A 15138-nucleotide genomic window follows, 5' to 3' on the forward strand; every position below is an offset into this window, starting at 1 on the left:
AGTGATATGTATTGGCACCGCCATTGTGTTGCACCGAATGGTCATAGAGCCATGGCTGGCCCAACAGTAGATGACACACCGTCATAGGAACCACATCAAAATCAATGGAATCCTTATACGGTCCTATCTTAAAATCAACATGCACCATGTGGTTTACCTTCATCTCACCATTGTCGCTCAACCACTGAATACAGTATGGATGCGAGTGCGGTAGATCCTTCAGTTTTAGCTTGGTACATAACTCCTTGCTTGCTAAACTGCGACAACTCCCGCCATCAATAATGACCTTGCAAGCTTTATCAGGACCAACTAGTGCCTTTGTTTGGAACAAATTGCTGCGCTGAGTAATGCTCTTGGCTGCACATTAAGAGCACACTGTGACATACCAATAGTGCGAGCTTCAGAAGGATAAGCGTCCACACCATCACTGGAATATTCATCATCTTCTGGAGCATATGGATCAGCACCATCTCCAGTATCATACTCATTGTCCTCATTAATAATCATCACTTTGCGGTTAGGACAATCTCTCTTGAAGTGCCCCTTGCCACCCATGTATGACAAACCATATCACGGTTGCGCGTCGTAGACATGCTAGAACCACTTTCAGGCTTCTTTGTGTTGGACACATTGGAGACCGGCTTGCTAGATGAAGTAGGAAAAGATGCGGGACGCGATGATGGTGTCGGCGCCATAGAGGTTGACGCCCTAGATGAAAAACGCCCAGCTCCTGTAGCACGACCTTTGATTTGCGCCTCTTCAGCCAACTGTGATTCAACTTCTCTTGCATGATGTAGTAGCTGATTCATATTGGTGTAACAGCGATGACGAACAATGCCTTTGATATTATACTTCAAACCATGTAGAAAACGCTTCATTTTCATCTCAAGTGACTCACAGACACGACCACGCTGCATAAGCATCTCCATCTCCATGAAATAAGCATGAACCGTCAGAACACCTTGTCTCAAGAGGGTCAACTTATCATATATAGATCGCAAATAATTAGTGGGAACAAAGCTAGCTTGCATAATTGCCTTCATCTCGCGCCATGTAAGAACAGGCACTTCTCCATCTTCTTGACGAACACGTGTAACTCCATCCCACCAACGTAATGCATAGCCATCAAATCTGAGGAAGCAAGCTTGACCTTGCCTTCATATCTTCAGTATAGTCATGTAGGCGCCACAACTTCTCAATTTCTAGCTCCCATGTGAGGTATTATTCAACATCAGGACCTCCTTCAAATTTGGGAATTGAGAATTTTGGCTTACCCAAACCATCGTCTTGCAGTTGTGGAGGAACACGGCGGGGTGCAAGTTTGACAAAACCACGGGCACGGGCACCACGTCCAACACCATGACCACCACCACACTCATTAGCAGTGGGTTGTTCTTCAAAGTCGCCATGAGCACTGTCCCCATCTTCATGTTGTTGTTGTTGGGTCAGGTTCTCAACGGCTAATTGCAACGCTTGAAGAGAGCGCTGAATATCCGTCACTTGTACTTGAATTGTATTGACGGTCTCATTATTAGTGTCTAGCTTCTTGGTGACCTTCAGGATGTCATCATTAAGTGTGTCGCCCTGATTGCGGAATTCACGTCGCACATCATCACGAAGAGCTTCATACTCCCTCCAAGAAACAAGATCAGCTCCATCCTTCTTTTTTTGGTCAACAATTTTAGCATCACTGGAAGACATGATTAGTAGGTTAGTGCACTAAAACAAATATCTGTGGTGCTACTCTCACAACTCACTCAAAACTGATAAGAAAGGTAAATCTTACCACTCCAAAGTGAATTAGTATTGCTTACCACTTGGATTGACAAACTAGTGCACGGATGTAGCGAAGCGAATATCAAGGTATAAGAACAGTCACACGACAAAGCAAGATATATGTGGGGTTGTAGGTAGGCTACCTATTTGCACCAATAATAAGTTCTAGCGCTGACACCAACGATACTCACACAAGGCGATAAAAGTGGCAATGCAACAATATGGATGAACATGTTGCAATGCACTCGAGAGACAATAGCAAAGCTCAACGAACAGGCACAAGATTGCTCAACTACGAGTGCAGAAAAGTAAACTAGGCCTTCACTTGATTCTACCAGCACTTCACTTTTTGTTCTCTTCACTCTTTTTCTAATTTTTCTTTTTATCACACACACAGCTATGTAGCTCTTTTTGCTTCTTTTCTATTTTCCCTATTTTATGACTCTACTCCTTGTAACAGGGCCAACAGAAATTGCAAAGCACCAAAACCCTAAGAGCATCCTGTCGAGCGGTAAAACTAGTCTCTTTTGGGAAAGTTCCTAGTCACGTATATCGAAAGGTTGTGTCTATGGTTGGGAAACAAGCAAACTGTATTCTATGTGGACTCGGAGCAACAAAAACGGAAAACTAGGTGATAGCGAAAACACAAACCCTATACAATCTACTAGATGACAAGAAAAGATACGCAAAAACAACTATGAACAACAACTAAAACTCGAAATTGATGCAATCTAAAGCCATGGCAAACCCTAACCCTAATATTTTTGGCCTTTTCTGGGTATGAAAACACTCACAACTCAACTATGGGGTGGATTGTGGGTGGCTTACCGAGGAAACGCTGAAATATGATACCAAGATGATAAGGGGTTGACCGATCTTCTCAGTAAGCACGGTAGTGGTAATGAAAACCCGATGAACACAACGGGAATAACACGATGAGGAGGTGGAGATAACTTGTATGACGCCGACGAAGTCTCTCGATTGATTCATGTCACCAATGCAACAGCTCTCAACCCTGCAAGATATTCACAACTCCACACACTTGCGCACGTAGCCGCCAACCATGAAGCGGAAAGTTGCAACCTTCTAATTCCCAATGGAACAGCAGACCACACAAAACTTTTAGTAGCAAAACACCAGATCGATGAGAATTGGTGTATAGATTCAATAGAGTTGAAAAGCAATCAACTACGAACTAGGGTTTATCTTAAACGTGGACTAAGGTTGTTTTGGGGGCGTCCATGACACTTATATAGGGGTTCAGGACGACCAGAAGTCAAAAAAATACGATTACAAACCGACCCAGATCGGGATCTGGTCGAGACTGACTCGGACACGGCCGGCGTGGGGGCCGGTCGACCGGGCCAGGAGCTGGACGGGCCGGCAGGGACCGGGCCTGGCACGGGGCGGGTGCGCCAGACTCCCTAGATCGGTGCCCAGTGTGCATTGGTGCAGGAGCTGGCAGATGCCGAATCACCCGGCGTGTGGGCCGGTGGCGCCGGGTGTGGTGTCGGGTTGGCCTGCTTGGTGGCTAGTGTCGCTGAGCGTGGCGCTGGCCTGGACTTCTTCTTCTCCCTCCTTCGCGCATGCCTCCCTCTCCAGTCCATGGAGTATCTTCTCGTCCAACACCATGTCCAGCTGCATCTCTTCTCCTCGTGCGATGCCTCCTCCATCCTCGTACCTGATCATAGACAAGTCAAACTTAGGCGGTATAAAATTATCATCAATCAAAGTATCGTTTAAGAACAAGTTCACATGTTGTTTTAGTAGCTTCGCACGAGCTCTTTTCATAGGTCCAATCCTGACTTCATTGGACTTGAGCTTCACAACAAAATCTTCTTCATCTTGCAATGACAGAGGTAGTGGTTCGGTAGGGATGTCTTCATCAAGAAGTATAAATAAGAAAATATAGCATATTTATTTCTTCACAAATAATATATGCCCCAATCGCAATTCTAAAATAACCACAACATTTCACATTAATATACAATGTCAGCATTTGAAAGATAATGCACATTCTCGTGTCTAATTGCAATATCAACAACGTGCCTTTTCCTGCCCGCTTCCAATATATTGGGCTGATGGGCGCAAGTGAGCCAAAATATTAGTAGCGTGTGGTGCGTAGTTGACGTGGGAGTTAGAAATCTTTGTGGTGTAGCTTTTCTTCAGTTCCCCGGCAACGGCGCCAGAAAAAGAGCTTGATGGCGTGTATTTCACACGTTCGTTGGGCAACCCCAAGAGGAAGGTATGATGCGCACAGCAGCAAGTTTTCCCTCGGAAAGAAACCAAGGTTTATCGAACCAGGAGGAGCCAAGAAGCACGTTGAAGGTTGATGGCGGCGGGATGTAGTGCGGCGCAACACCGGAGATTCCGGCGCCAACGTGGAACCTGCACAACACAACCAAACTACTTTGCCCCAACGAAACAGTGAGGTTGTCAATCTCACCGGCTTGCTGTAACAAAGGATTAACCGTATTGTGTGGAAGATGATTGTTTGCAGAGAAAACAGTAGAAACAAGTATTGCAGTAGATTGTATTTCAATAAAGAGAATTGGACCGGGGTCCACAGTTCACTAGAGGTGTCTCTCCCATAAGACGAACGAGCATGTTGGGTGAACAAATTACAGTTGGGCAATTGACAAATAAAGAGAGCATGACCATGCACATACATATCATGATGAGTATAGTGAGATTTAATTGGGCATTACGACAAAGTACATAGACCGCCATCCAACCGCATCTATGCCTAAAAAGTCCACCTTCGAGGTTATCGTCCGAACCCCTCCGGTATTAAGTTGCAAAGCAACGAGACAATTGCATTAAGTATGGTGCGTAATGTAATCAACAACTACATCCTTAGACATAGCATCAATGTTTTATCCCTAGTGGCAACAAGCACAACACAACCTTAGAACTTTCATCACATCGTCCCAGGTGTCAATGCAGGCATGAACCCACTATCGAGCATAAGTACTCCCTCTTGGAGTTAAAAGCATCTACTTGGCCGGAGCATCTACTAATAACGGAGAGCATGCAAGATCATAAACAACACATAAGCATAACTTTGATAATCAACATAACAAGTATTCTCTATTCATCGGATCCCAACAAACGCAACATATAGAATTACATATAGATGATCTTGATCATGATAGGCAGCTCACAAGATCCGACAATGATAGCACAATGGGGAGAAGACAACCATCTAGCTACTGCTATGGACCCATAGTCCAGGGGTAGACTACTCACTCATCACTCCGGAGGCGACCATGGCGGTGTAGAGTCCTCCGGGAGATGATTCCCCTCTCCGGCAGGGTGCCGGAGGCGATCTCCGGGATCCCCCGAGATGGGATCGGCGGCGACGGCGTCTCGGTAATGTTTTCCGTATCGTGGCTCTCGGTGCGGGGGTTTCGTCACGGAGGCTATTTGTAGGCGGAAGGGCAAGTCAAGAGGCGGCACAGGGGGCCCACACCACGGGCCGGCGCGGCCAAGGGGGGGCCGCGCCGCCCTAGGGTTTGGCGCCCCGTGGCCCCTCTTCGTCTCTCCTTCGGACTTCCGGAAGCTTCGTGAGAAAATAGGCCTCTGGGCTTTTATTTCGTCCAATTCCGAGAATATTTCTTTACTAGGATTTCTGAAACCAAAAACAGCGAGAACAACAGAATCGGCACTTCGGCATCTTGTTAATAGGTTAGTTCCGAGAAAATGCACGAATATGATATAAAGTGTGCATAAAACATGTAGATAACATCCGTGGCATGGAACACAAGAAATTATCGATACGTTGGAGACGTATCAGCATCCCTAAGCTTAGTTACTGCTCGTCCCGAGCGAGTAAAACGATAACAAAGATAATTTCTGGAGTGACATGCCATCATAAACTTGATCATACTATTTGTAAAGCATATGTAGAGAATGCAGCGATCAAAACAATGTGTATGACATGAGTAAACAAGTGAATCATAAAGCAAAGACTTTTCATGAATAGCATTTCAAGACAAGCATCAATAAGTCTTGCATAAGAGTTAACTCATAAAGCAATAATTCGAAGTAAAGGTATTGAAGCAACACAAAAGAAGATTAAGTTTCAGCGAGTTGCTTTCAACTTGTAACATGTATATCTCATGGATATTGTCAACATAGAGTAATATAATAAGTGCAATAAGCAAGTATGTAAGAATCAATGCACAGTTCACACAAGTGTTTGCTTCTTGAGGTGGAGAGAAATAGGTGAACTGACTCAACATAAAAGTAAAAGAATGGTCCTCATAGAGGAAAAGCATCGATTGCTATATTTGTGCTAGAGCTTTGATTTTGAAAACATGAAACAATTTTGTCAACGGTAGTAATAAAGCATATGCATCATGTAAATTATATCTTATAAGTTGCAAGCCTCATGCATAGTGTACTAATAGTGCTCGCACCTTGTCCTAATTAGCTTGGACTACCCGGATTATCACCGCAATACATATGCTTTAACCAAGTATCACAAAGGGGTACCTCTATGCCGCCTGTACAAAGGTCTAAGGAGAAAGCTCGCATTTGGATTTCTCGCTTTTGATTATTCTCAACTTAGACATCCATACCGGGACAACATAGACAACAGATAATGGACTCCTCTTTTAATGCTTTAAGCATTCAACAACAATTAATTCTTTTCTCATTAGAGATTTGAGGATGTTTGTCCAAAACTGAAACTTCCACCATGGAACATGGCTTTAGTTAGCGGCCCAATGTTCTTCTCTCACAATATGCATGCTCAAACCATTCAACTCAGTGTAGATCGCCCTTACTTCAGACAAGACGAACATGCATAGCAACTCACATGGAATTCAACAATGAGTTGATGGCGTTCCCCAGTAAACATGGTTATCGCACAACAAGCAACTTAATAAGAGATAAAGTGCATAATTACATATTCAATACCACAATAGTTTTTAAGCTATTTGTCCCATGAGCTATATATTGCAAAGGTGAATGATGGAATTTTAAAGGTAGCACTCAAGCAATTTACTTTGGAATGGCTGGAAAATACCATGTAGTAGGCAGGTATGGTGGACACAAATGGCATAGTGGTTGGCTCAAGTATTTTGGATGCATGAGAAGTATTCCCTCTCGATACAAGGTTTAGGCTAGCAAGGTTATTTGAGGCAAACACAAGGATGAACTAGTACAGCAAAACTCACATAAAAGACATATTGAAAGCATTATAATACTCTATACCGTCTTCCTTGTTGTTCAAACTCAAAACTAGAAATTATCTAGACCTTAGAGAAACCAAATATGCAAACCAAATTTTAGCATGCTCTATGTATTTCTTCATTAATGGGTGCAAAGCATATGATGCAAGAGCTTAAACATGAGCACAACAATTGCCAAGTATCACATTACCCAAAACATTTATAGCAATTACTACATGCATCATTTTCCAATTCCAACCATATAACAATTTAACGAAGGAGAAACTTCGCCATGAATACTATGAGTAGAAACCAAGGACATATTTGTCCATATGCTACAGCGGAGTGTGTATCTCTCCCATAAAGTGAATGCTAGGATCCATTTTATTCAAACAAAACAAAAACAAAAAAACAAAACGACGCTCCAAGAAAAAGCACATAAGATGTGGCCGAATAAAAATGTAGTTTCAGGGGAGGAACCTGATAATTTGTTGATGAAGAAGGGGATGCCTTGGGCATCCCCAAGCTTAGACGCTTGAGTCCTCTTGATATATGCAGGGGTGAACCACCGGGTGCATCCCCAAGCTTAGAGCTTTCACTCTCCTTGATCATGTTGCATCATACTCCTCTCTTGATCCTTGAAAACTTCCTCCACACCAAACTCGAAACAACTCATTAGAGGGTTAGTGCACAATATAAATTGACATATTCAGAGGTGACACACTCATTCTTAACACTTCTGGACATTGCATAATGCTACTGGACATTAGTGGATCAAAGAAATTCATCCAACATAGCGAAAGAGGCAATGCGAAATAAAAGGCAGAATCTGTCAAAACAGAACAGTTCGTATTGACGAATTTTAAAATGGCACCAGACTTGCTCAAATGAAAATGCTCAAATTGAATGAAAGTTGCGTACATATCTGAGGATCATGCACGTAAATTGGCATAATTTTCTGAGCTTCCTGCAGGGCAGTGGGCTCAGATTCGTGACAGCAAAGAAATCTGGAACTGCGCAGTAATCCAAATCTAGTACTTACTTTTCTATCAACGGCTTAACTTGGCACAACAAAACTCAAAACTAAGATAAGGAGAGGTTGCTACAGTAGTAAACAACTTCCAAGACACAAAATAAAAACAAAGTACTGTAGGTAAAAACATGGGTTGTCTCCCATAAGCGCTTTTCTTTAACGCCTTTCAGCTAGGCGCAGAAAGTGTGTATCAAGTAACATCGAGAGATGAAGCATCAACATCATAATTTGTTCTAATGATAGAATCATAAGGTACCTTCATTCTCTTTCTAGGGAAGTGTTCCATACCTTTCTTGAGAGGAAATTGATATTTTATATTTCCTTCCCTCATATCAATAATAGCACCAACAGTTCGAAGAAAAGGTCTTCCCAATATAATTGGACAAGATGCATTGCATTCAATATCCAAGACAACAAAATCAACGGGAACAAGATTATTGTTAACGGTAATGCGAACATTATCAACTTTACCCAAAGGTTTCTTTGTAGAATGATCAGCAAGATTAACATCCAAATAACAATTTTTCAGCGGTGGCAAGTCAAGCATATTATAAATTTTCTTCGGCATAACAGAAATACTTGCACCAAGATCACATAAAGCATTACAATCAAAATCTTTAACCTTCATCTTAATGATGGGCTCCCAACCATCTTCTAGCTTTTTAGGAATAGAGGCTTCGCGCTCTAGTTTCTCTTCTCTAGCTTTTATGAGAGCATTTGTAATATGATGCGTGAAAGCCAAATTTATAGCACTAGCATTAGGACTTTTAGCAAGTTTTTGCAAGAACTTTATAACTTCAGAGATGTGGCAATCATCAAAATTCAAACCATTATAATCTAAAGCAATGGAATCATCATCCCCAATGTTGGAAAAAATTTCAGCAGCTTTATCACAGGCAGTTTCAGCAGTTTTAGCAGTTTCAGGCAGCTTTTGCGCTTTGCATTAGAAGTGGAAACATTGCTAACACCAATTCTTTTATTAGTATGAGTAGGAGGTGCAGCAACATGTGTAGCATTAGCATTACTAGTGGTGGTAATAGTCCAAACTTTAGCTATATTCTTCTCTTTAGCTAGTTTTTCATTTTCTTCTCTATCCCACCTAGCACGCAGTTCAGCCATTAATCTTATATTCTCATTAATTCTAACTTGGATGGCATTTGCTGTAGTAACAATTTTATTTTCAATATCCCTATTAGGCATAACTTTCGATTTCAAAAGATCAACATCGGAGGCAAGACTATCAACTCTAGAAACAAGAATATCAATTTTATTGAGCTTTTCCTCAACAGATTTGTTAAAGGCAGTTTGTGTACTAATAAATTCTTTAAGCATGGCTTCAAGTCCAGGGGGTGAATTCCTATTATTGTTGTAAGAATTTCCATAAGAATTACCATAGCCGTTGCCATTATTATAAGGATATGGCCTATAGTTATTACTAGAATTGTTCCGGTAAGCATTGTTGTTGAAATTATTATTTTTAATGAAGTTTACATCAACATGTTCTTCTTGTGCAACCAATGAAGCTAACGGAACATTATTAGGATCAATATTAGTCCTATCATTCACAAGCATAGACATAATAGCATCAACCTTATCATTCAAGGAAGAGGATTCTTCAACAGAATTTACCTTCTTACCTTGTGGGGCTCTTTCCGTGTGCCATTCGGAGTAATTTATCATCATATCATCAAGAAGTTTTGTAGCCGCCCCCAATGTGATGGACATAAAGGTACCTCCAGCAGCTGAATCCAATAAATTCCGCGAAGAAAAATTTAGTCCTGCATAGAAGGTTTGGATGATCATCCAAGTAGTCGGTCCATGGGTTGGGCAATTTTTAACCGAGAGATTTCATTCTTTCCCAAGCTTGAGCAACATGTTCAGTATCTAATTGTTTAAAATTCATTATGCTACTCCTCAAAGATATAATTTTAGCAGGGGGATAATATCTACCAATAAAAGCATCCTTGCATTTAGTCCATGAATCAATACTATTCTTAGGCAGAGATAGCAACCAATCTTTAGCTCTTCCTCTTAATGAGAAAGGAAACAATTTTAGTTTAATAATATCACCATCTACATCTTTATATTTTTGCATTTCACATAGTTCAACAAAATTATTAAGATGGGCAGCAGCATCATCGGAACTAATTCCAGAAAATTGATCTTTCATGACAAGATTCGATAAAGCGGGTTTAATTTCAAAGAATTCTCGCTGTAGTAGCAGGTGGAGCAATAGGTGTGCATAAGAAATCATTATTATTTGTGGTTGTGAAGTCACACAACTTAGTATTTTCAGCGTTGGCCATTTTAGCAATAGTAAATAAAGCAAACTAGATAAAGTAAATGCAAGTAAACTAATTTTTTTGTGTTTTCGATATAGCAAACAAGATAGCAAATAAAGTAAAGCTAGCAACTAATTTTTTTGTGTTTTGATTTAAGTGCAGCAAACAAAGTAGTAAATAAAATAAAGCAAGACAAAAACAAAGTAAAGAGATTGAGAAGTGGAGACTCCCCTTGCAGCGTGTCTTGATCTCCCCGGCAACGGCGCCAGAAAAAGAGCTGGTGCGTAGTTGACGTGGGAGTTAGAAATCTTTGTGGTGTAGCTTTTCTTCGGTTCCCGGCAACGGCGCCGGAAAAAGAGCTTGATGGCGTGTATTTCACACGTTCGTTGGGCAACCCCAAGAGGAAGGTATGATGCGCACAGCAGCAAGTTTTCCCTCGAAAGAAACCAAGGTTTATCGAACCAGGAGGAGCCAAGAAGCACGTTGAAGGTTGATGGCGGCGGGATGTAGTGCGGCGCAACACCGGAGATTCCGGCGCCAACGTGGAACCTGCACAACACAACCAAACTACTTTGCCCCAACGAAACAGGTGAGGTTGTCAATCTCACCGGCTTGCTGTAACAAAGGATTAACCGTATTGTGTGGAAGATGATTGTTTGCGAGAAAACAAGTAGAAACAAGTATTGCGAGGAGATTGTATTTCAGTAAAGAGAATTGGACCGGGGTCCACAGTTCACTAGAGGTGTCTCTCCCATAAGACGAACAGCATGTTGGGTGAACAAATTACAGTTGGGCAATTGACAAATAAAGAGAGCATGACCATGCACATACATATCATGATGAGTATAGTGAGATTTAATTGGGCATTACGACAAAGTACATAGACCGCCATCCAACTGCATCTATGCCTAAAAAGTCCACCTTCGAGTTATCGTCCGAACCCCCTCCAGCATTAAGTTGCAAAGCAACGGACAATTGCATTAAGTATGGTGCGTAATGTAATCAACAACTACATCCTTAGACATAGCATCAATGTTTTATCCCTAGTGGCAACAGCACAACACAACCTTAGAACTTTCTGTCACTGTCCCAGGTGTCAATGCAGGCATGAACCCAATATCGAGCATAAGTACTCCCTCTTGGAGTTAAAAGCATCTACTTGGCCAGAGCATCTACTAATAACGGAGAGCATGCAAGATCATAAACAACACATAAGCATAACTTTGATAATCAACATAACAAGTATTCTCTATTCATCGGATCCCAACAAACGCAACATATAGAATTACATATAGATGATCTTGATCATGATAGGCAGCTCACAAGATCCGACAATGATAGCACAATGGGGAGAAGACAACCATCTAGCTACCGCTATGGACCCATAGTCCAGGGGTAGACTACTCACTCATCACTCCGGAGGCGACCATGGCGGTGTAGAGTCCTCCGGGAGATGATTCCCCTCTCCGGCGAGGGTGCCGGAGGCGATCTCCAGGATCCCCCGAGATGGGATCGGCGGCGACGGCGTCTCAGTAATGTTTTCCGTATCGTGGCTCTCGGTACTGGGGGTTTCGTCACGGAGGCTATTTGTAGGCGGAAGGTGTCGGCACCCCGGAGGTCAGGGCTAGATGATCCCAACAAACGCAACATATAGAATTGCCATAGATGATCTTGATCATGATAGGCAGCTCACAAGATCCGACAATGATAGCACAATGGGGAGAAGACAACCATCTAGCTACGCTATGGACCCATAGTCCAGGGGTAGACTACTCACACATCACACCGAGGCGACTGCTATGGCGGCAAAGAGAGTCCTCCGGGGAGATGATTCCCCTCTCCGGCGTGGTGCCTGAGGCTGATTCTCAGGATCCCCCGAGATGGGATCTAAGGCGACGCTACCTCAAACAATGTTTTCCGTGATCGTGGCTCTCTGAGATCGGGGTTTCACACGAGGCTATTTTGTAGGCGAAGGGCAAGTCGAGAGGCGGCACGGGGGCCCACACCACAGGCCGCGCGGCCAAGGGGGCCGCGCCGCCCTAGGGTTTGGCCACCCCGTGGCCCCTCTTCGTCTCGTCTTCGGTCTTCTCTCGAAGCTTCGTGAGAAAATAGGCCTTCGGGGCTTTTATTTCGTCCACCCAGAATATTTCTTTACTAGGATTTCTGAAACCAAAAACAGCAGAAAACAAGAATCGGCACTTCCGGCATCTTGTTAATAGGTTAGTTCCGTAAAATGCACGAATATGACATAAAGTGTGCATAAAACATGTAGATAACATCAATAATGTGGCATGGAACACAAGAAATTATCGATACGCTGGAGACGTATCAGCATCCCCAAGTTTAGTTCTCGCTCGTCCCGAGCAGGTAAAACGATAACAAAGATAATTTCCTGGAGTGACATGCCATCATAAACTTGATCATACTATTTGTAAAGCATATGTAGAGAATGCAGCGATCAAAACAAGGTGTATGACATGAGTAAACAAGTGAATCATAAAGCAAAGACTTTTCATGAATAGCACTTCAAGACAAGCATCAATAAGTCTTGCATAAGAGTTAACTCATAAAGCAATAATTCAAAGTAAAGGTATTGAAGCAACACAAAAGAAGATTAAGTTTCAGCGGTTGCTTTCAACTTGTAACATGTATATCTCATGGATATTGTCAACATAGAGTAATATAATAAGTGCAATAAGCGAATATGTAGGAATCAATGCACAGCTCACACAAGTGTTTGCTTCTTGAGGTGGAGAGAAATAGGTGAACTGACTCAACATTGAAAGTAAAAGAATGGTCCTCATAGAGGAAAAGCATCGATTGCTATATTTGTGCTAGAGCTTTGATTTTGAAAACATGAAACAATTTTGTCAACGGTAGTAATAAAGCATATGCATCATGTAAATTATATCTTATAAGTTGCAAGCCTCATGCATAGTGTACTAATAGTGCTCGCACCTTGTCCTAATTAGCTTGGACTACCTGGATTATCACCGCAATACATATGCTTTAACCAAGTATCACAAAGGGGTACTCTATGCCGCCCGTACAAAGGTCTAAGGAGAAAGCTCGCATTTGGATTTCTCGCTTTGATTATTCTCAACTTAGACATCCATACCGGGACAACATAGACAACAGATAATGGACTCCTCTTTAATGCTTTAAGCATTCAACAACAATTAATTCTTTTCTCATTAGAGATTTGAGGATGTTTGTCCAAAACTCGAAACTTCCACCATGGAACATGGCTTTAGTTAGCGGCCCAATGTTCTTCTCTCACAATATGCATGCTCAAACCATTCAACTCAGTGTAGATCGCTCTTACTTCAGTACAAGACGAACATGCATAGCAACTCACATGAAATTCAACAATGAGTTGATGGCGTTCCCAAGAAACATGGTTATCGCACAACAAGCAACTTAATAAGAGATAAAGTGCATAATTACATATTCAATACCACAATAGTTTTTAAGCTATTTGTCCCATGAGCTATATATTGCAAAGGTGAATGATGGAATTTTAAAGGTAGCACTCAAGCAATTTACTTTGGAATGGCTGGAAAATACCATGTAGTATAGGTAGGTATGGTGGACACAAATGGCATAGTGGTTGGCTCAAGTATTTTGGATGCATGAGAAGTATTCCTCTCGATACAAGGTTTAGGCTAGCAAGGCTTGTTAGAAACAAACACAAGGATGAACCGGTGCAGCAAAACTCACATAAAAGACATATTGAAAACATTATAAAACTCTACACCGTCTTCCTTGTTGTTCAAACTCAATACTAGAAATTATCTAGACCTTAGAGAAACCAATTATGCAAACCAAATTTTAGCATGCTCTATGTATTTCTTCATTAATGGGTGCAAAGCATATGATGCAAGAGCTTAAACATGAGCACAACAATTGCCAAGTATCACATTACCCAAGACATTTATAGCAATTACTACATGTATCATTTTCCAATTCCAACCATATAACAATTTAACGAAGGAGAAACTTCGCCATGAATACTATGAGTAGAAGCCAAGGACATATTTGTCCATATGCTACCAGCGGAGCGTGTCTCTCTCCCACACAAGCTGAATGCTAGGATCCATTTTATTCAAACAAAACAAAAACAAAAACAAACCGACGCTCCAAGAAAAAGCACATAAGATGTGATCGAATAAAAATATAGTTTCGTGGGAGGAACCCGATAATGTTGTCGATGAAGAAGGGGATGCCTTGGGCATCCCCAAGCTTAGACGCTTGAGTCTTCTTGATATATGCAGGGGTGAACCACCGGGTGCATCCCTAAGCTTAGAGCTTTCACTCTCCTTGATCATAGTGTATCATACTCCTCTCTTGACCCTTGAAAACTTCCTCCACACCAAACTCGAAACAACTCATTAGAGGGTTAGTGCACAATAAAAATTAACATGTTCAGAGGTGACACAATCATTCTTAACACTTCTGGACATTGCATAAAGCTACTGGACATTAATGGATCAAAGAAATTCATCCAACATAGCAAAAGAGGCAATGCGAAATAAAAGGCAGAATCTGTCAAAACAGAACAGTCCGTAAAGATGAATTTTATAATGGCCACCAGACTTGCTCAAATGAAAATGCTCAAATTGAATGAAAGTTGCGTACATATCTGAGGATCATGCACGTAAATTGGCATAATTTTCTGAGCTTCCTGCAGGGCAGTGGGCCCAGATTCGTGACAGCAAAGAAATCTGGAACTGCGCAGTAATCCAAATCTAGTACTTACTTTTCTATCAACGACTTAACTTGGCACAACAAAACACAAAACTAAGATAAGGAGAGGTTGCTACAGTAGTAAACAACTTCCAAGACACAAATATAAAACAAAGTACTGTAG

Source organism: Lolium rigidum, chromosome 6 (assembly GCF_022539505.1).
Source record: "Lolium rigidum isolate FL_2022 chromosome 6, APGP_CSIRO_Lrig_0.1, whole genome shotgun sequence".
NCBI lineage: Eukaryota > Viridiplantae > Streptophyta > Magnoliopsida > Poales > Poaceae > Lolium > Lolium rigidum.